Below are 21,317 nucleotides of genomic sequence, written 5' to 3' on the forward strand. Positions count from 1 at the left end.
ATCGGTGAAAGTGCAGGTTTATGCGAGAGTGGTGTTATTATTTATTTTTATTTATTTTTTACTTTATTTTCTTTATATATTGAATCCCTGAGACTTTATCATTATTTTATAGATTTAATTGCATTACAGTGTGGTTTTCAGGCTCTGTTCACACAACGCTTGAGCCTTTTGCCTGATGTATACTGTGTATTGAACCCTATGACATATTAACAGTTACAACTTTGTACCATTACATAGATGCCCTTAGCTTAAAGAGGATCAACCACCAGGATTTTGATATATAAACTAAAGCCAGAGCTATACTGCCACTGTCATGCCGATTCTAAACATATCTTTTGTTGTGAGATCGGATGTATACTTCCTGAAATATAGCACTGTATAAGATTAAGAGCGCAGTACATGCTTAAAACATGTAAGAGGAGCTACGTGCAGGGGCGTACAGTCAATAGAGGCAGGCCACGCCACTGCTATGGGGCCCGTGACCTGAAGGGGGCTCCATGATGGCTGCCCGCTGTGTCTGCGATTTCGCTTTTCCTCATTCCCAGCATGGACGGGCTGCCCAGGACAGTCACCAAGCAACTGATTAAAGGGAACCTGTCATCAGAAATTTCGCCCAAAAGCTAAAAGATTCCCCCTCTGCAGCTCCTGGGCTGCATTCTAGGAAGGTCCCTGTTATTATTGTGCCCCATGTGAGACCAAAATAAAGAGTTTATAAAGTTCTACCTTTTTGTATGCAGCTTCTGTAAATCTGTCACGGGGGCGGGCTCTCTGGCGTCCGTTATTCTGCCCCCTGGTCCTGTATGCCGCCCCCATCGCTCCTTTCCATATCTGATGCACCGCCCACTGCTCCAGCCATCCCCGCGCATGCCCAGTGCCAGTCTCGCAGGACTGAGCAGTGTGACCGCTGGTGACGTGTGCGCAGGCAAGTGATTATGGACGGGACTGTGACTGTTATCAGCAAGTACCCGCCCATAATCTCGTGAGCGCACAAACCTCTCCAGCGGTCACACTGTGCTCAGGGTAGTGCTAGACTGTATGGGCTGCTTCCAGGGATGACGTCCCTTTGTCATGTGATAGTATTTTGAACACGCCCCTATCACATGACAAAGGGACGTCATCCCTGGAAGCAGCCCATACAGTCTAGCACTACCCTGAGCACAGTGACCGCTGGTGAGGTTTGCGCGCTCACGAGATTATGGGCGGGTACTTGCTGATAACAGTCACAGTCCCGCCCATAATCACTTGCCTGCGCACACGTCACCAGCGGTCACACTGCTCAGTCCCGTGAGACTGGCACTGGGCATGCGCGGGGATGGCTGGAGCAGTGGGCGGTGCATCAGATATGGAAAGGAGCGATGGGGGCGGCATACAGGACCAGGGGGCAAAATAACGGACGGCAGAGAGCCCGCCCCCGTGACAGATTTACAGAAGCTGCATACAAAAAGGTAGAACTTTATAAAGGCTTTATTTTGGTCTCACATGGGGCACAATAATAACAGGGACCTTCCTAGAATGCAGCCCAGGAGCTGCAGAGGGGGAATCTTTTAGCTTTTGGGCGAAATTTCTGATGACAGGTTCCCTTTAAGGCTGCAGGTAGCCCGCACTGTTTGTACAGCTGCAGTCCGCGGCAACACAGAGGAGCAGACTCGCCGACACTACACAGTACACACCACGTGGCCTCTGCTGAAGGAGGGAGTGGACAGGCAGCATTTTCTTCCAATCAGAGATGTGGGAGAGATGCCAGGAGGAGAACAGCCAATCAGGAGAGGGGGCGGAGCTTGTTCAGTAAGTGCGGGAGAAAAGAAGATATGGAAAGCTAAGCAGGGCAGAAGGAGCAGAGACCTGAGCATTCCATGCAGAGAAAAAAGGTAGAAGGAGCTGAGAAAATGAGAATGAAGAACAGAAGGAATAGAATGAAAAAGGACAGGATCTGAACACAGCCAGGACGACTGACAGGAAGTGCAGAATGAGGCCAGAGACTGCCACTCACATGATCTCTCACAGCACAGGAGCAGGTGAGTATTATAATGTTTAAATGTTACTGCCCTGTCTTGTCACATCCCTGTGTGTGTTAAACCTGTACTGTGACATCACTGTGTGTGTTATCCCTGTACTGTGACATCACTGTGTGTGTTATCCCTGTACTGTGACATCACTGTGTGTGTTATCCCTGTACTGTGACATCACTGTGTGTTAACCCTGTACTGTGGCATCACTGTGTGTGTTAACCCTGTACTGTGACATCACTGTGTGTATTACCCCTGTACTGTGACATCACTGTGTGTGTTAGCCATGAACTGTGACATCACTGTGTGTGTTAACCCTGTACTGTGACATCACTGTGTGTGTTAACCCTTTACTATGACAGCCTTGTGTGTTAACCCTGTACTATGACATCACTGTGTGTTAACCCTGTACTGTGAAATCACTGTGTGTGTGTTAACTCTTTACTATGACATCACTGTGTATTATTCTTATCTATGTACTGTGACATCACTGTGTGTTAACCCTGTACTGTGACATCACTGTGTGTGTTAACGCTATACGGTGACATCACTGTGTGTGTTAACCCTGTACTGTGACATCACTGCATGTTATCCCTATCTCTGTACTGTGACATCACTGTGCATTATGCCTGTACTGTGACATCACTGTGTGTATTATCTCTATACTGTGACATCACTGTGTGTACTATCTCTATACTGTGACATCACTGTTATTACCCCTGTACTATGACATCACTGTGTATTATCCTTGTACTGTGACATCACTGTGTGTATTACCCCTGTACTGTGACACCACTGTGTGTATTATCCCTGTACTGTAACATCACTGTGTGTATTATCTCTGTACTGTGACATCACTGTGTATTATCCCTGTACTGTGACATCACTGTGTGTATTATCCCTGTAATGTGACATCACTGTGTGTATTATCCTTTGCACTGTGACATCACTGTGTGTATTATCCTCTGCACTGTGACATCACTGTGTGTATTATCCTCTGCACTGTGACATCACTGTATGTATTACCCCTGTACTGTGACATCACTGTGTGTATTATCCCTGTACTGTGACATCACTGTGTGTATTACCCCTGTACTGTGACATCACTGTGTGTATTATCTCTGTACTGTGACATCACTGTATATTATCCTCTGCACTGTGACATCACTGTGTGTATTATCCCTGTACTGTGACATCACTGTATGTATTACCCCTGTACTGTGACATCACTGTGTGTATTACCCATGTACTTTGCAGTGATTTATTATGGTACCTAAGACTATAAAGAAGGTCATAATCATTACTATTATATGGGAGAGACATGTGAAAATTTATATTGTGTGTGGTGAGGGGCACAAAAGAGGACATCGCTACTTTAGGCGAAGTTCACACACTGCAGATTTTTTGGGGGATTTGCGGTGTAATCTCACTGGTCTTTGTACAGTGGTCTTTGCTCATTAACTGGATGGTGGTTATTTTCAGTCTCCATGTGGTGATCATATTTGGTCATGGTGTAGCGGCATTATTTTGCAATGTATAGTAGTGTTATTGGTCTTGGTATGGTGGGTGCTGTTCAGTAACACTATATAGTATGTGTTATTTGGTAATTGTATGACTATTTTGTCAGAGCCTTACTAAAAAAAAGGTAGACATTGATAGGTTTGTATTATTTAATTTATTTTTATGGTGCCAGTAAATGTATCAGTAATTACTGTAAGACACTTTGGTAGGACTCTTTTTTAGTACTGTTTACTCTGGAGATCTTTGGTTTGTTGGCTGCGGCTGATTCCACTGTTTGCAGGCTCTGCGGTGCTCAGCGAGCATCAGGCCCTGCGGTGCTCTGCGAGCGTTAGGCCCTGCGGTGCTCTGCGAGCGTCAGGCCCTGCGGTGCTCTGCGAGCGTCAGGCCCTGCGGTGCTCTGCGAGCGTCAGGCCCTGCGGTGCTCTGCGAGCGTCAGGCCCTGCGGTGCTCTGCGAGCGTCAGGCACTGCGGTACTCAGCGAGCGTCAGGCACTGCGGTACTCAGCGAGCGTCAGGCCCTGTGGTACTCAGCGAGCGTCAGGCACTAAAGTACTCAGCGAGCGTCAGGCCCTGCGGTGCTCTGTGACCATCAGGCCCTACGGTGCTCAGCGAGCATCAGGCAGTGCGCTGCTCACTGCATCTCACACAGTCACAAGACAGAAACACAGGTGCACAGCACTGCCTAGACTGGTCCTCTGTAGACGGAGCCGCGCCCGGTGAATAGCCTACTTACTGGACTGGTAGATGTAGAGCCTGGCTAGGATAAAGATTCATTCATAATGTGCATATGTGCCCCCAGTAACTTGTATAGCCCCCCCCCAGTAACATATATGCTGTTAATTATGTTAATATTTTATTGTATTCTTTTTTTTAATTCAGGGGGGGTCCCATTCAAACTTTTGCTATGGGGCCCCATGATTTCTATGTACGACCCTTATTAGACTTTTTAATATGTTTTTTGAATAAACGTGAAGATTTTATTGAAGACCTGATGCCGATCTCTCTTCTTGTAAAATCTTAAGTAGTTATATATAATACATCAGTCAATTGTTACTGTTACACACTATTAACCTAAATCGACACACAAATCAGTCAAAATTGTTACGTTTTGTAATTTTTGGGGGGAGGAAAATGATCCAATATGACATGTCTGGGCAGCAAAGGTACAGTTAGGTCCAGAAATATTTGGACAGTGACACAATTTTCGCGAGTTGGGCTCTGCATGCCACCACATTGGATTTCAAATGAAACCTCTACAACAGAATTCAAGTGCAGATTGTAACGTTTAATTTGAAGGTTTGAACAAAAATATCTGATAGAAATTGTAGGAATTGTACACATTTCTTTACAAACACTCCACATTTTAGGAGGTCAAAAGTAATTGGACAAATAAACCAAACCCAAACAAAATATTTTTATTTTCAATATTTTGTTGCGAATCCTTTGGAGGCAATCACTGCCTTAAGTCTGGAACCCATGGACATCACCAAACGCTGGGTTTCCTCCTTCCTAATGCTTTGCCAGGCCTTTACAGCCGCAGCCTTCAGGTCTTGCTTGTTTGTGGGTCTTTCCGTCTTAAGTCTGGATTTGAGCAAGTGAAATGCATGCTCAATTGGGTTAAGATCTGGTGATTGACTTGGCCAATGCAGAATGTTCCACTTTTTTGCACTCATGAACTCCTGGGTAGCTTTGGCTGTATGCTTGGGGTCATTGTCCATCTGTACTATGAAGCGCCGTCCGATCAACTTTGCGGCATTTGGCTGAATCTGGGCTGAAAGTATATCCCGGTACACTTCAGAATTCATCCGGCTACTCTTGTCTGCTGTTATGTCATCAATAAACACAAGTGACCCAGTGCCATTGAAAGCCATGCATGCCCATGCCATCACGTTGCCTCCACCATGTTTTACAGAGGATGTGGTGTGCCTTGGATCATGTGCCGTTCCCTTTGTTCTCCAAACTTTTTTCTTCCCATCATTCTGGTACAGGTTAATCTTTGTCTCATCTGTCCATAGAATACTTTTCCAGAACTGAGCTGGCTTCATGAGGTGTTTTTCAGCAAATTTAACTCTGGCCTGTCTATTTTTGGAATTGATGAATGGTTTGCATCTAGATGTGAACCCTTTGTATTTACTTTCATGGAGTCTTCTCTTTACTGTTGACTTAGAGACAGATACACCTACTTCACTGAGAGTGTTCTGGACTTCAGTTGATGTTGTGAACGGGTTCTTCTTCACCAAAGAAAGTATGCGGCGATCATCCACCACTGTTGTCATCCGTGGACGCCCAGGCCTTTTTGAGTTCCCAAGCTCACCAGTCAATTCCTTTTTTCTCAGAATGTACCCGACTGTTGATTTTGCTACTCCAAGCATGTCTGCTATCTCTCTGATGGATTTTTTCTTTTTTTTCAGCCTCAGGATGTTCTGCTTCACCTCAATTGAGAGTTCCTTAGACCGCATGTTGTCTGGTCACAGCAACAGCTTCCAAATGCAAAACCACACACCTGTAATCAACCCCAGACCTTTTAACTACTTCATTGATTACAGGTTAACGAGGGAGACGCCTTCAGAGTTAATTGCAGCCCTTAGAGTCCCTTGTCCAATTACTTTTGGTCCCTTGAAAAAGAGGAGGCTATGCATTACAGAGCTATGATTCCTAAACCCTTTCTCCGATTTGGATGTGAAAAGTCTCATATTGCAGCTGGGAGTGTGCACTTTCAGCCCATATTATATATATAATTGTATTTCTGAACATGTTTTTGTAAACAGCTAAAATAACAAAACTTGTGTCACTGTCCAAATATTTCTGGACCTAACTGTATGTTAACTTTTAGGATAATCAGATAATATGAAGGTAAAATTAGAGTCTGGTGTTTTAAATCCATGGAATAACAATCATGTGTGAGTTAGCAATATATTTTATTGAAAAAACAGGGATCTATCATAATTTGATCTAAACAACACACTTTTGTTTGAAGTGTATTATGGCGTAAAAAAGGAGAATTCTAAGGACTTCAGAAGAAGAATTGTTGATGGTCATGAAGCTGGAAAAGGTTACAAAACCAGCTCTAATGAATTTAGTCTCCACTAGTCATATTGTTTACAAATGGAAGAAAAAGAAATTAAACATGATTATTACCCTCCACAGGATTGGTCGACAGAAAAAAAAATCACTCAAAGAACAAGGTGTATAATAGTCCAGAAGGTCACAAAGGAACCCAAGGTATCATATAAGCAACTAAAGGCCTCTCTCACATTAGCTAATGTTAATGTTTCTGAGGACACTAAACAGTTATGTCGTGCATGGTAGGATTGCAATGTTAAAGCCACTGCTCTCCAAAAAAAAACATTACTGCCCATCTGCAGCTTGCTAAAGATTATTGTAGACAACTGAGACCAAAATAGAGGGGTTTTTTTGCTGAAATGAGAAGCATAATGGTTGGAGACAGAAAAACACTGCATTTCAGTAAAAAGCCTTATACCATCTAAGAAACACAATGGTGATAGAGTCTTTGATGAAACAATAAATTTTTAATTTTATTATGAAATTCTAAAGATAAATGTCAGGACATCTATCCATGAGGAGAATCTCAAGGGATTGCGTCACGCATTAAATCCGCTACCCAAAGCACACAAGTCATTCTACAAAAAAAATGGATAAAAGAGAATGAAGTTAAAGTTTTGGAACCGCCAAATCAAAGTTGTGACCTTTATCTTATAGAAATGTTGTTGGAGGACTTGAGGCGAGCAGTTCATGTGGGAAAACCCATCAATATAACAAAGTTGAAGCTGTTTTGTAGAGTGGAGTAGGCTAAAATTCCTGCAGGACTAATCAACAATTATCTTAATGGTTTAGATTCAGTTTTTGCTGCACAAGAAGCTCATACCGGATTGTGAAAGCAAGGGTTTACTTATTTTTGCCTCTCACAGACATGTGATATTGGACCATATTCCTCCATAAAACATGACGAAACCTGATATATTTGTTTTATTTGCTTCTCTTTACCTACTTTTAAGACTTCTGTAAAAATCTGTAGTTTTAGAACCAATTTATGCAGAAATATAGAAAATTCCAAAGGGTTCAAAAACTTTAAGGGACCACTGTAGACTTAAACTAAAGGCCCTCATAAACTTTAGACTAAAGCAAGCCTAAAGCCGGCGTTACACGCTACAATTTATCTGACGATATGTCGTCGGGGTCACGGTTTTCGTGACGCACATCCGGCATCATTAGCGACGTCGTTGCGTGTGACACCTACAAGCGACTTCGAATGATCGCAAATAGGTTGAAAATCGCTGATTGTTGACACGTCATTCAGCTTCAAAATATTGTTCTTCTTTTGGATCGCAGCCAACATATTGGTACATTTGACACACTGCTAACGACGAACAACATCCACACGACCACCTTAGTCAAACAATATATCGCTGAACAATGTTGCGTCGTTTTTGAGATCGTTACATGTGACCGCTAATAAACGACCTATGTGCGATCTCGGCAAAACGTAACAATGATCTGGGCGTGTCACATCGTTTAAGAGATCGTCAGATAAATCGTAGCGTGTAAAGCGGCCTTAACGCACCAATATTGGCAGAATCGGCTGACGGTCTAATGTCTATACAGCCTTGTGTCTCTTCCCGGACAGATGATGACTGAAAAGAGAAGAATCCAGCCTGTTGGATTTAAACAAACGATCCTTTTGTTCTCCTTAGAGATAAGCTGCCACTAGATGAGCAGATCTCTCATAGAGAACACAGGAGCACTCAGTCAGGCCAAGCGTTCCTATGTATGGGAAAGTCAGGAAAGATACTGCAGCAGTCAGCATGTGCTTGTTTATGGGGGCCTTTAAATACCGTATTTGCCCCAGGGTCAGCCATATCATTGGTGCAACACAGGAGTCCAAAAAGGTAAGGGGGCCACTACCACCTCCAAAGCTCGAGGAATTATTCATGATGAGATATTGGACTACAAAAGGCACTTTTCCATATGTGTCCACCAGTGATTTGCCCCAATATACTTGCCCAATTCCAGTCCTATAACGTGATATTAAACAGTCAAAAGAGAAAAGAATGATATAAAATACAATAATACAGTGAACTTAATTCAGTGTAACTGCAATTTATGTCCCATGTAATCACCATCAGTGTCCATGATACTAAGCCCCAATTATGTAACATTATGTCATTTGTCAATGCTTCATAGTAGACATTTCCTCTATATTCTTCCATATATAATGGCATTTATTTACATTGCCCGATCACTCAGATTGAAGTGGGCTTCTCTGATATTTATGACCCTATATGCCATGGGTAAATTAAAAAAAATACTGCTAAATTTAGGCACTATTTACAACTATTTTTGATTATCATTCGCAAAAGGGTTATTATTCGGCAATCTGTTGAAGACTTCAAAAAAAATATCACTTAGAGAAACATTGCTTCTAGATTACTTAATCTTTATGGCAAAGATAGATAACTCTACTTTATTGGATTTCGAGTTCTGCACATATTAGGTCCACTACTAGTGGAAGCCTCCAGTTTTTACGACAAGTTGCACACATGTCTGCTCACGTCCAAGGTCTTGTGCGTAGCCTGTGTCAATGTCAGTGATGGATAACAATAATTACTGAAGCGTCATTCCAATCTGCTATAGCAACACTAGCATGCTATGAGAAGCATTTGTTACTGTCAGTGATTCAGTATGATCTATGTTGTATTTAGGCTATCTGGATTGCAATGCTCTATATGTAGCACACAACACTTGGAGAGCCTGCCACTCTCATAGTAAACATTTAAAATGTCATTGCTGTATGTTGGAGCTACCCACCAGTATGGGCCTTGCTTTATTCTTTGGTTTCTTTGTGTTTCAAAATAGAGTTTGGATGGTTTCGAGGAAAAAAAATAAAAACTAATCATTTATGTGTATGGAACCACCGTTAGGGGTAACCCTGAGGTTAGGGATTGCACAGGGTCCCCTAGTGTGAGGGACAGCATAGGAGCCCCCTGTTCCTCATTATCCTGTAGTTATAATTTTGTAATAACCGCTTTGTCTCATGTATCAGACACATTATTTTATTATTATTATTTATTATTATAGTGCCATTTATTCCATGGCGCTTTACAGTGAAAGAGGATATACGTACAACAATCATTAACAGTACAGAACAGACTGGTATAGGAGGAGACAGGACCCTGCCCGCGAGGGCTCACAGTCTACAGGGAATGGGTGAGGATACAATAGGTGAGGACAGAGCTGGTTGCACAGTAGTGTACTGGACTGAGGGCTATTGTAGGTTGTAGGCTTGTTGGAAGAGGTGGGTCTTGAGGTTCCTCTTGAAGCTTTCCACGGTAGGGGAGAGTCTGATGTGCTGAGGTAGAGCATTCCAGAGTATGGGGGATGCATGGGAGAAATCTTGTACGCGATTGTGGGAAGAGGAGATAAGAGAAGAGTAGAAAAGGAGATCTTGTGAGGATCTGAGGTTGGGTGCAGGTAGGTACCAGGAGACTAGGTCACAGATGTAGGGAGGAGACAGGTTGTGCATGGCTTTGTATATCATGGTTAGTGTTTTGAACTGGAGTCGTTGGGTGATGGGAAGCCAGTGAAGGGATTGGCAGAGTGGCGAGGCTGGGGAGTAGCGAGGGGAGAGGTGGATTAAGCGGACCGCAGAGTTTAGGATAGATTGGAGGGGTGCAAGATGGATTCACATTCTACATTGTACTGAAGACGGTTTCTGAGGCTTAAGGAAAAACAGTTTAGTGACCATAAGGCCTACCTTTATAGTAATATGTTTTATTATTTCCTTTTACTTTTATTAACGCAGCACTCCAGAGTTTATCTTTATTGCACCACTGGAATGACCTGCCACCTGTCTTATACTCACCCTGCTGCCGCCTACATCATTTTCCATTTTCACAACAGTCGGTTTCCTGTGATTTTTAACCTGCTGGCAACTCCAGTGCTTCACGGAGTGCATCGGGGATCACAATTCAATACAGCTCTATGAGAGCCTCGTTATGGCTCTGCATTGAGACCCTGTGACGGAGCAACGCCAAAAAACTACCGTATTAAGCCACAAGAACGTGAGTATATGACAAGAGGCTAAAAAATAAAGCAAAAAACACTGGAGTGGTGAATTAAATCTTTATTATAAGTCAATGAAAACAATTAAAAAAACAGTCATTTTTCAGTTTCTTAATCTATGTTTCAGTTTCTTAATATGACATTTTCAGATTTTCAGCATCTTATGTTCTGGTCACCATTTTCAGAAATATAGCACAATATCTAGAACATGCTTATATTTCTATATTTGTATGAAATCAATCCATATTCATTACCGACTGCAATTTAGAGATTAATATGTAGATCTACAGGAAGCATCCGGCTATCAGTTGGGTAAACGCAGCCTTATGACCCACATTTGACAAAAACCCCACAGAATTATTTGTAAAAAGATTATATCTTCTTTTTTCCATTTTCCATTAATCCTAAAGCTGCCTGCTGAAGGTAATGATTTGACTGTGTTAAATTTTCTTGCTGGTAGAATTTGCTTTACAATTTTTCAAGATATTACATTACAATAGAATAATGCACCAACTCACCTACTGCATTAGACAATATAAAATTGTGCAGGAGAAATAAGCTTTAAAGGGTATTTACCACCTGATTTTTGCCACATAATCTGAGAGCACTATAATGTAGAGACAGCCTGATCCCAGTATTGTGTCACTTACTGGGCTCCTCACTGTAGTTTTGATAAAGCCACAGCTTTAGATTATAACAAGCGAACTAGTAAACATATTGCCATGTAGTTTTCCATATTCAGGCGCTCTATATAACCCCACCCCCACTATTGATTTTCAACTTTTGGGTAGGATTCCACTTGCGACAGATTCGTGCGTATCTCGCATTGCATTACGCAGGATGGCCTGCCTTTTTGCCGACAGGATTTGGTCAGCTGCATGTATTTCTATGTAGCTGAGACGCTCCTCTCGGGAAAGAGGCAGGTCATCTTGGCTAATGCAATGCGAGATACACACGAGTCTCTCGCAAGTGGAATCCTACCCTTCTGCCTATGCACAGTGTACACAGAAAGAGACAGAGGGGGAAACAGACAGAAAGGGAAAAGAGACAGAGGGGGAAAAGAGACAGAGGGGGAAAAGAGACAGAGGGGGGAAAGAGACAGAGGGGGAAAGAGACAGAGGGGGAAAGAGACAGACTGGGAAAGAGACAGACTGGGAAAGAGACAGAGGGGGAAAAGAGACAGAGAGGGAAAAGAGACAGAATGGGAAAAGAGACAGAGGGGAAAAGAGACAGAGGGGAAAAGAGACAGAGGGGGAAAAGAGACAGAGACAGAGGGGGAAAGAGACAGAGGGAGAAACAGACAGAGGTGGAAAGAGACAGACTGGGAAACAGACAGAGGGGGAAAAGAGACAGAGGGGGAAAAGAGACAGAGGGGGAAAAGAGACAGTGGCGGAAAAGAGACAGAGGGGGAAAGAGACAGAGGGGGAAAGAGACAGAGGGGGAAAGAGACAGAGGGGGAAAGAGACAGAGAGGGAAAGAAACAGAGGGGGAAAGAGACAGAGGGGAAAAGAGACAGACAGACACAGAGATAGAGAGACAGACAGAGAGATAGACACAGACAGACAGATGGACAGACATGGATAGAGACTGACAGACAGACAGACAGGGAAAGAGACTGACACACAGACAGAGCCACACACATACACACACCGAGACAAACACACAACCAGAGATAGACAGACAGACACAGACAGAGACTGGGAGAGAGACAAAGAGACAGTTACTATCCCGGGCAACGCCCAGGTACTACAGCTAGTATATTTTATGAAGCATTAATGCTGTTTAAATTTAATATATTCTATGTTTGGATATGTATTGGCGCTTACAGAGTGCTGCTGTATCTCTTTGTTTGTGTTTCATGTAGTTTTAGCAGTTAACACATGTTCTCACTTGCTATATTTGGAGATGCAGTTTTTTGGTTTCTGCAATAGTGTAGCATTGTAGTCTACTGTATAATTATTAGTCTCCTATGAAGTCCAGTCACAAGAGCAATAACATGCAGCCACAGGTGCCTTCAGTAGACCCCCCAAAAATTAAGTATTACTTACAGCAAGATGGGCTGCAGTGTGTACATCGCCCAGGCCCAGGGCCGTATTTGGCATTCATGCTGCCCTAGGCACTTTAAGTTGTAACGCCCCAATCTGGAAAGGCTGCTTTCAAACTTGTGTTGTTTTGCATCCGTCACAATCAGTTGTGTGACTTATGCAACAAATGCGTTGCAGATAGTGGCACAACTGACGTGACTGATGCTGCAAAACAATGATCCGTTGTTTTGTTTTTGTTTTTTTTTACTGTTTTACCAGCGGCTGGCTTTTGTGAACGATCAGCTGATCACCCGGCGGCCGGCTGCTGGGCGATCACCTGATTGTTCATAGTAGCCGAGCGATCAGATGATCGTTCTCAAAAGCCAGCTGATCGCTCTTAAAATCCAGCCGCCGTGCGATCAGCTGATCGTTCGGCTGCCGAGAGAGAAACATTGATTTCAATTATTAAACACAAGAACTGAGCATGTGCAGTAGAAAAAAAAGGATTCCGACGCTCAAAAAACGCTACATGCTGCGTTCCTATGTTCATACATAACTACATCACAAGAACAACCATCAGTACATGAATACATCACCAGAACCACAGTCAGTACATGCCTACATCACCAGAACAATCATCAGTACAGAAATACAGCCCCAGAACCACTGTCAGTACATGACTGCATCACTAGAACAATTGTCAGTACAGAAATACAGCCTGAGAACAACCGTCATTACATGACACCACCAACGTTATACAGCGATCACTTTCAATGTCAGGTTAGCCCCTATCATATAAACTTGTATACCTTAATAATGGTAAGGAGATGATTGAAATTGTTGTTGCCAACTAACATCAAACTAGGTACCACAGTACTGATTAGTTGCTAGTAGTTGCACTAGTGAACATTTAAAGAGTAACTTAAAGATTTGGTCCAAAGGCAAAGTCATTTTCATTCTAAATCCCTATATTTAGTGCCAAAATATAATTTTTTTTTAATATACTTGCATTAATAATTTCCTAGTCTGTCCCTTGATGACGCGTCATTTCAGAGAGGGACAGTGGCTGTGGCAGTGACTGCAGCCTCTGCCCCATGATAACGCCTCTTTCAAGTATCCCAGCATGAACCATGCTCTAGGATTCTCAAAAGAAGGGTCATCAAAAAGGTCCATTAATTCTTAAGGGTGCTTTACACGCTGCGACATCGCTAGCCGATGCTTGCGATGTCGAGCGCGATAGCACCTGCCCCCGTCGTATGTACGACATTTAGTGATCGCTGCCGTAGCGAACATTATCGCTACGGCAGCGTCAAACGCACATATCTTGTGTGCGACGACGCTCTGGCCGCCGAACAATCCCTCCTTCAAGGGGGCGGTGCGTTCGGCGTCATAGCGACGTCACAGCGGCATCACTAAGCGGCCGGCCAATAGCAGAGGAGGGGCGGAGATAAGCGGGACAAACATCCCGCCCACCTCCTTCCTCATTGCCGGTGGACGCAGGTAAGGAGATGTTTGTCATTCCAGCGGCATCACACATAGCGATGTGTGCTGCCGCAGGAATGAGGAACAACATCGTACCTGCAGCAGCACCGATATTAAGGAAATGAACGACGTGTCAATGAGCAACAAGTTTGCACGTTTTTGCGCTCGTTGATCGTCGCTCATTTGTGTCACACGCTGCGATGTCGCTACCGGCGCCGGATGTGCGTCACTAACGACGTGACCCCAATGACATATTGGTAGCGATGTCGCAGCGTGTAAAGCACCCTTTACACTGGTGCAGTAATGTGTCCTGAGACCCCCATAGGTGAAGTGCACGGCTCAGGGACAGGACTCTGATTTTCTACTGAATCCGCGCTGCTCTGTCTGCTCTCCTGCACTTTCCTAATAGGTCTTTGGAGCAATTGTGGGGGACTCGGGACCGGGTTCCCCTCAGATCTGCTCAAAATTAATTACCCAAAAACATATAAAATAATTTCTAAAACATTAAGTCTCTCTTTAAGGTGCGTTTACACTGCTGCGGATTATTGGTCTACCTCAACAAGCTGTCAATCACCTGATGCAGGAGTAAAATATCTGTCACCCACAAAATGCCGATCACCCTGCACAAATATTCATAATAGGGAACGTCACCCATAGAAAATCATACCAGGTGTATACAGCCCATACAGAAATCATACCAGGTGTATACAGCACATACAGAAATCATACCAGGTGTATACAGCCCATACAGAATTCATACCAGGTGTATACAGCCCATACAGAAATCACACCAGGTGTATACATCCCATACAGAAATCATACCAGGTGTATACAGCCCATACAGAAATCACACTAGGTGTATACAGCTGAATACAGAAATCATACCAGGTGTATACAGTCCATACAGAAATCATACCAGGTGTATACTGTCCATACAGAAATCACACCAGGTGTATATAGCCCATACAGAAATCACACCAGGTGTATACAGCCCATACAGAAATCACACCAGGTGTTCACAGCCCATACAGAAATCACACCAGGTGTACACAGCCCATACAGAAATCACACCAGGTGTACACAGCCCATACAGAAAGCATACCATGTGTACACAGCGCATACAGAAATCATACCAGGTGTACACAGCCCATACAGAAATCACACCAGGTGTATACAGCCCATACAGAAATCACACCAGGTGTATACAGCTGAATACAAAAATCCTACCAGGTGTATACAACCCATACAGAAATCAAACCAGGTGTACACAGCCCATACAGAAATCACACCAGGTGTACACAGCCCATACAGAAATCACACCAGGTGTACACAGCCCATACAGAAATCACACCAGGTGTATACAGCCCATACAGAAATCACACCAGGTGTATACAGCTAAATACAGAAATCCTACCAGGTGTATACAACCCGTCCAGAAATCAAACCAGGTGTACACAGCCCATACAGAAATCACACCAGGTGTACACAGCCCATACAGAAATCACACCAGGTGTATACAACCCATACAGAAATCAAACCAGGTGTACACAGCACATACAGAAATCACACCAGGTGTATACAGCCCATACAGAAATCACACCAGGTGTACACAGCGCATACAGAAATCATACCAGGTGTACACAGCCCATACAGAAATCACACCAGGTGTATACAGCCCATACAGAAATCACACCAGGTGTATACAGCTGAATACAGAAATCCTACCAGGTGTATACAACCCATACAGAAATCAAACCAGGTGTACACAGCCCATACAGAAATCACACCAGGTGTACACAGCCCATACAGAAATCACACCAGGTGTACACAGCCCATACAGAAATCACACCAGGTGTATACAGCCCATACAGAAATCACACCAGGTGTATACAGCTAAATACAGAAATCCTACCAGGTGTATACAACCCGTACAGAAATCAAACCAGGTGTACACAGCCCATACAGAAATCACACCAGGTGTACACAGCCCATACAGAAATCACACCAGGTGTATACAACCCATACAGAAATCAAACCAGGTGTACACAGCACATACAGAAATCACACCAGGTGTATACAGCCCATACAGAAATCACACCAGGTGTACACAGCGCATACAGAAATCATACCAGGTGTATACAACCCATACAGAAATCATACCAGGTGTATACAGCCCATACAGAAATCACACCAGGTGTACACAGCGCATACAGAAATCATACCAGGTGTACACAGCCCATACAGAAATCATACCAGGTGTATACAGCCCATACAGAAATCACACCAGGTGTATACAGCCCATTCAGAAATCACACCAGGTGTACACAGCCCATACAGAAATCATACCAGGTGTACACAGCCCATACAGAAATCACACCAGGTGTATACAGCTCATACAGAAATCATACCAGGTGTATATAGCCCATACAGAAATAACACCAGGTGTATACAGCTCAACTTAACATTTGATAAAAGATTCACTTTTGTTTATGGCATAGGCCACTCCAAAAGTGCACAATGCCCCCTCACTGCAAAAATAATAAATAAATAAATAAATAAATTAGAAGATTTTTTATTGTTAGGTTACACTGTTTCTACCTGGCATGATTTTTATATGGGCTGTGTTCCCTAAAAATGTTTCTACAGTTTAATTGGCATTTGGGGGGTGACAGAAATCACACCAGGTGTATACAGCTGAATACAGAAATCATACCAGGTGTATACAGTCCATACAGAAATCATACCAGGTGTATACAGCCCATACAGAAATCACACCTGGTGTATACAGCCCATACAGAAATCACACCAGGTGTACACAGCCCATACAGAAATCATACCAGGTATACACAGCCCAAACAGAAATCACACCAGGTGTATACAGCTCATACAGAAATCATACCAGGTGTATATAGCCCATACAGAAATAACACCAGGTGTATACAGCTCAACTTAATATTTGATAAAAGATTCACTTTTGTTTTATGGCATAGGCCGCTCCAAAAGTGCACAATGCCCCCTCACTGCAAAAATAATAAATAAATAAATAAATTAGAAGATTTTTTATTGTTAGGTTACACTGTTTCTACCTGGCATGATTTTTATATGTGCTGTGTTCCCTAAAAATGTTTCTACAGTTTAATTGGCATTTGGGGGGTGACAGAAATCACACCAGGTGTATACAGCTGAATACAGAAATCATACCAGGTGTATACAGTCCATACAGAAATCATACCAGGTGTATACAGTCCATACAGAAATCACACCAGGTGAATATAGCCCATACAGAAATCATACCAGGTGTATATAGCCCATACAGAAATCACACCAGGTTTCCACAGCCCATACAGAAATCACACCAGGTGTACACAGCCCATACAGAAATCATACCAGGTGTACACAGCCCATACAGAAATCATACCAGGTGTATACAGCCCATACAGAAATCACACCAGGTGTATACAGCCCATACAGAAATCACACCACGTGTACACAGCCCATACAGAAATCATACCAGGTGTATACAGCCCATACAGAAATCACACCAAGGTGTATACAGCCCATACAGAAATCACACCAGGTGTATAATAATAATAATTATAATTTTATTCATTTATATAGCACTATTAATTCCACAGTGCTTTACATACATTTGTAACACTGTCCCCATTGGGGCTCACAATCTAGAGTCCCTATCTGTATGTCTTTGGAGTGTGGGAGGAAACCGGAGTACCCGGAGGAAACCCACGCAAACACGGGGAGAACATACAAACTCCTTGCAGATTGTGTCCTTGGTGGGATTTGAACCCAGGACCCCAGCGCTGCAAGACTGCAGTGCTAACCACTGAGCCACCATGCCGCCCAGCATGTATACAGCTCATACAGAAATCATACCAGGTGTATATAGCCCATACAGAAATAACACCAGGTGTATACAGCTCAACTTAACATTTGATAAAACATTCACTTTTGTTTATGGCATAGGCCACTCCAAAAGTGTACAATGCCCCCTCACTGCAAAAATAATAAATAAATAAATTAGAAGATTTTTTATTGTTAGGTTACACTGTTTCTACCTGGCATGATTTTTATATGGGCTGTGTTCCCTAAAAAATGTTTCTACAGTTTAATTGGCATTTGGGGGCTGACAGACGCCTTTAAATATCTTTCTTGGCCACACATTGTCCTGTGAACACATGCTGCCAAGAACAATGCTATTCTATGTGCACAGGACGATCATGGTAAAGATCGTACTGTGCACATGAAAGTGCGGTCACAGGCTCAGCAGCTGTTAAAGCATTGACCATCTGCTGGATATAGATCAGCGATCACTTAAAACCTGCATTTAGCCAATGTGTTTAGCCACCACCGGCATTTATCCAGCCTCAAACCTCGGTACCTCACAGGTCCTGGCGCCATGATGACCTCCATCTTCTCTGCTCTTCTACAGCAAATCACGACACAGTGCCCTTAAAAATAACATGTCATTATAAAAATAAAAACCCATGCTGTTCCCTAAATAAGCCCCCAAAATAAAAATAAATAAATAATAAATAATATATATATAATAATAAATAAAATAAATAAATAAATAAATAATAAATAAAATAAATAACTGTCCATCACTTTAATCCCTGCACAAAAAAATGACCCCCACACTGTCTATATTATGGTACATGGCTTCCACACTGCCCCCTTTATATACCACACCGTCTTCTCTCATGAGTTACACCCACTACACCCTCCTCACTTAGGAACTACGATCTCCAAACTGTCTGCACCACATGCTGCCCCCTATTCGAACTGTCTCCCACACATTAGACTTCTACATACCATCTACATACCATCAGCCATGTTGCCCTTTCTCCATACTGAGCCCACCCCATGCTGCCCCCTTTTCCATACTGAGCCCACCCCACATTGCCCCCTTTTCCATACTGAGCCCACCCCACGCTGCCCCCTTTTCCACAGTGATTCCACCCCGCAGGCTGCCCCCTGCCCCATACAGATGACACCCCATGCTGTGAGCCCACACAGAGCCAACTACATGCACCCCCTTTATCATACAGAGCGCTCCCTATGCTACTGCCCCCTGCCCCATAGAGATCCCCCTTCATGCACCCCCTTTCCTATACAGAGCGCCCCCTATGGCTGCTGCCCCTGCCCCATAGAGATCCCCCTCCATGCACCCCCTTTTCCTATAGAGAACGCTCCCTATGTTGCTGCCCCTGCCCCATAGAGATCCCACTCCATGCACCCCCTTTTCCCATACAGAGCGTTCCCTATGCTGCTGCCACTGTCACATAGAGATCCCCCTCCATGCACCCCCTTTTCCCATACAGCGTGCCCCCTATGGCTGCTGCCCCTGCCCCATAGAGATCCCCCTCCATGCACCCCCTTTCCTATACAGAGCGCCCCCTATGGCTGTTGCCCCTGCCCCATAGAGATCCCCCTCCATGCACCCCCTTTCTTATACAGCACGCCCCCTATGGCTGCTACCCCTGCCCCATAGAGATCCCCATCCATGCACCCCCTTTCCTATACAGCGCGCCCCTATGGCTGCTACCACTGCCTTACACGGATTACACCCCATGCACCTCCTTTTCCCATAGAGAGCGCTCCCTATGGCTGCCCCGTCCCATGCAGATTACACCCCGCCGGCTACCGCCGCTATCTTCGGCTCTACAGCGCCTACCTCCCGGCTCCGGTGACTTCTCAGCTCCTCAGCGACACTCAGTCTGCAGAGACGCCGCCAGCGGTTAGGTGACTCATCGCGCTGCCTGTGACGTCATCAGTGAGCGCGCCAGGCCAGGGAGCTGATTGCAGCTCCTGACCCCGGAAGTGCCGGCGTGCAGGGAGCAGGTATGGAGTATGAATTGTATTAGCGTTTAAGACGCTAGTACAAATTAATCACCGGACCAACTAACTCCCCCCCTTCCCCCCCCCCCGCAAAGACTCCGGTTTTAGTTATGAGTCTGGGGAGGGAAATTTAAAAAAATATATATATTTTTTTTTTTTACTCTCGCCCTTGGCGCCGCCCCCCGCAACCCGCCGCCCCAGGCACCGGACCTCCGGTGCCTAATGGTAAATACGTCCCTGCCCAGGCCAAAAACTAGTACTCTACCAGGATATAGCTAAACCCCCACTAAAGTGGAAGCATCACAGGTGCAAGAGGAGCAAATCACACACACACCTACATGGAATGGAGTGGGGCGATGGCTAGATGATAAAACTGCACACTAGTGGCTTGCACACATGCAGATAACACAGTCACAAACCTGCAGCCTATTAGGTGACGCCCATACTATTAGATCAGGTGGGCTGCCAAGCCATACCCCACCTGTGTATCATGCACGGACAGAAACCCTACAATGCAAGGCCCAACAGATAGGGGCCTGGCTGTATCCTGTACAAACAAATATGAGGTTTTTGTTGGTATTTATGGCCATAAAACGTAAGTCTACAACCCTCGTCACGGGACCTCATGCTTGTAGGTCCCTACACTAAATATAAAAATAGCAACAAAAAGAGGAAAATGTCCTCCAAAAATTGGGTATCACTTACAGCAAGATGGGCTGCAGTGTGTACATCGCCCAGGCCAAAAACGAGTACTCTACCAGGATACAGCTAAACCCCCACTAAAGTGGAAGCATCACAGGTGCAGGAGGAGCAAATCACAAACACACCTCCACACTAGTTTTTGACCTGGGCGATGTACACACTGCAGACCATCTTGCTGTAAGTAATACTTCAGTAGACCCCCCAGCTGCTATGATATCTTACTGGCCCCCAATGATTGCATTGTTAGGGGAAGGAGATGAATGTTGGAAGAACCCAATCACCAATAACCCCATAACCGTCTAATTGCCACTATCACGATTGACAGAGGCATCAAAGAGGTTAAACTTTTGCAATTGAAGGTAGCACCGATTGCAGCCATTACTATCAGGTGCAAACTGGATAATGCAATTAGCACCCACTCTGTATGGCAAAAGCTTACCTCCTGAAAATGCTCCATTTAGATAATGCATACATCCATGTGTGCAGATGTATGGAGGCTATTACCAAGGGGTCTAAGGGGTGCTTCACACACAGCGAGATCGTTACTGAGATCGCTGCTGAGTCACGGTTTTTGTGACGCAGCAGTGACCTCAATAACGATCTCGCTGTGTGTGACACTGAGCAGTGATCTGGCCCCTGCTGTGAGA

At 44.1% G+C, this 21,317-nt stretch overlaps 1 protein-coding gene across 2 annotated transcripts in view; it reads left to right on the forward strand.

Annotated features, from left to right (window-relative positions):
* TNRC6C (trinucleotide repeat containing adaptor 6C) overlaps window positions 1–21,317 on the forward strand; it is a 288,331-nt gene that overhangs the window by 22,220 nt on the left and 244,794 nt on the right. The window contains exon 1 of one of the 2 annotated variants that reach the window (XM_075349541.1): window positions 6,691–6,748. The exons of the other annotated variant lie outside the window; for it this stretch is intronic. The gene's annotated coding sequence lies outside the window, so the exon portion shown is untranslated. Of the gene's footprint in view, window positions 1–6,690; window positions 6,749–21,317 lie in introns of those variants that run through there. 2 annotated transcript variants of the gene reach the window in all.

The sequence above is a fragment of the Anomaloglossus baeobatrachus genome, chromosome 5 (assembly GCF_048569485.1).
Source record: "Anomaloglossus baeobatrachus isolate aAnoBae1 chromosome 5, aAnoBae1.hap1, whole genome shotgun sequence".
NCBI classification, from domain to species: Eukaryota; Metazoa; Chordata; class Amphibia; order Anura; family Aromobatidae; genus Anomaloglossus; species Anomaloglossus baeobatrachus.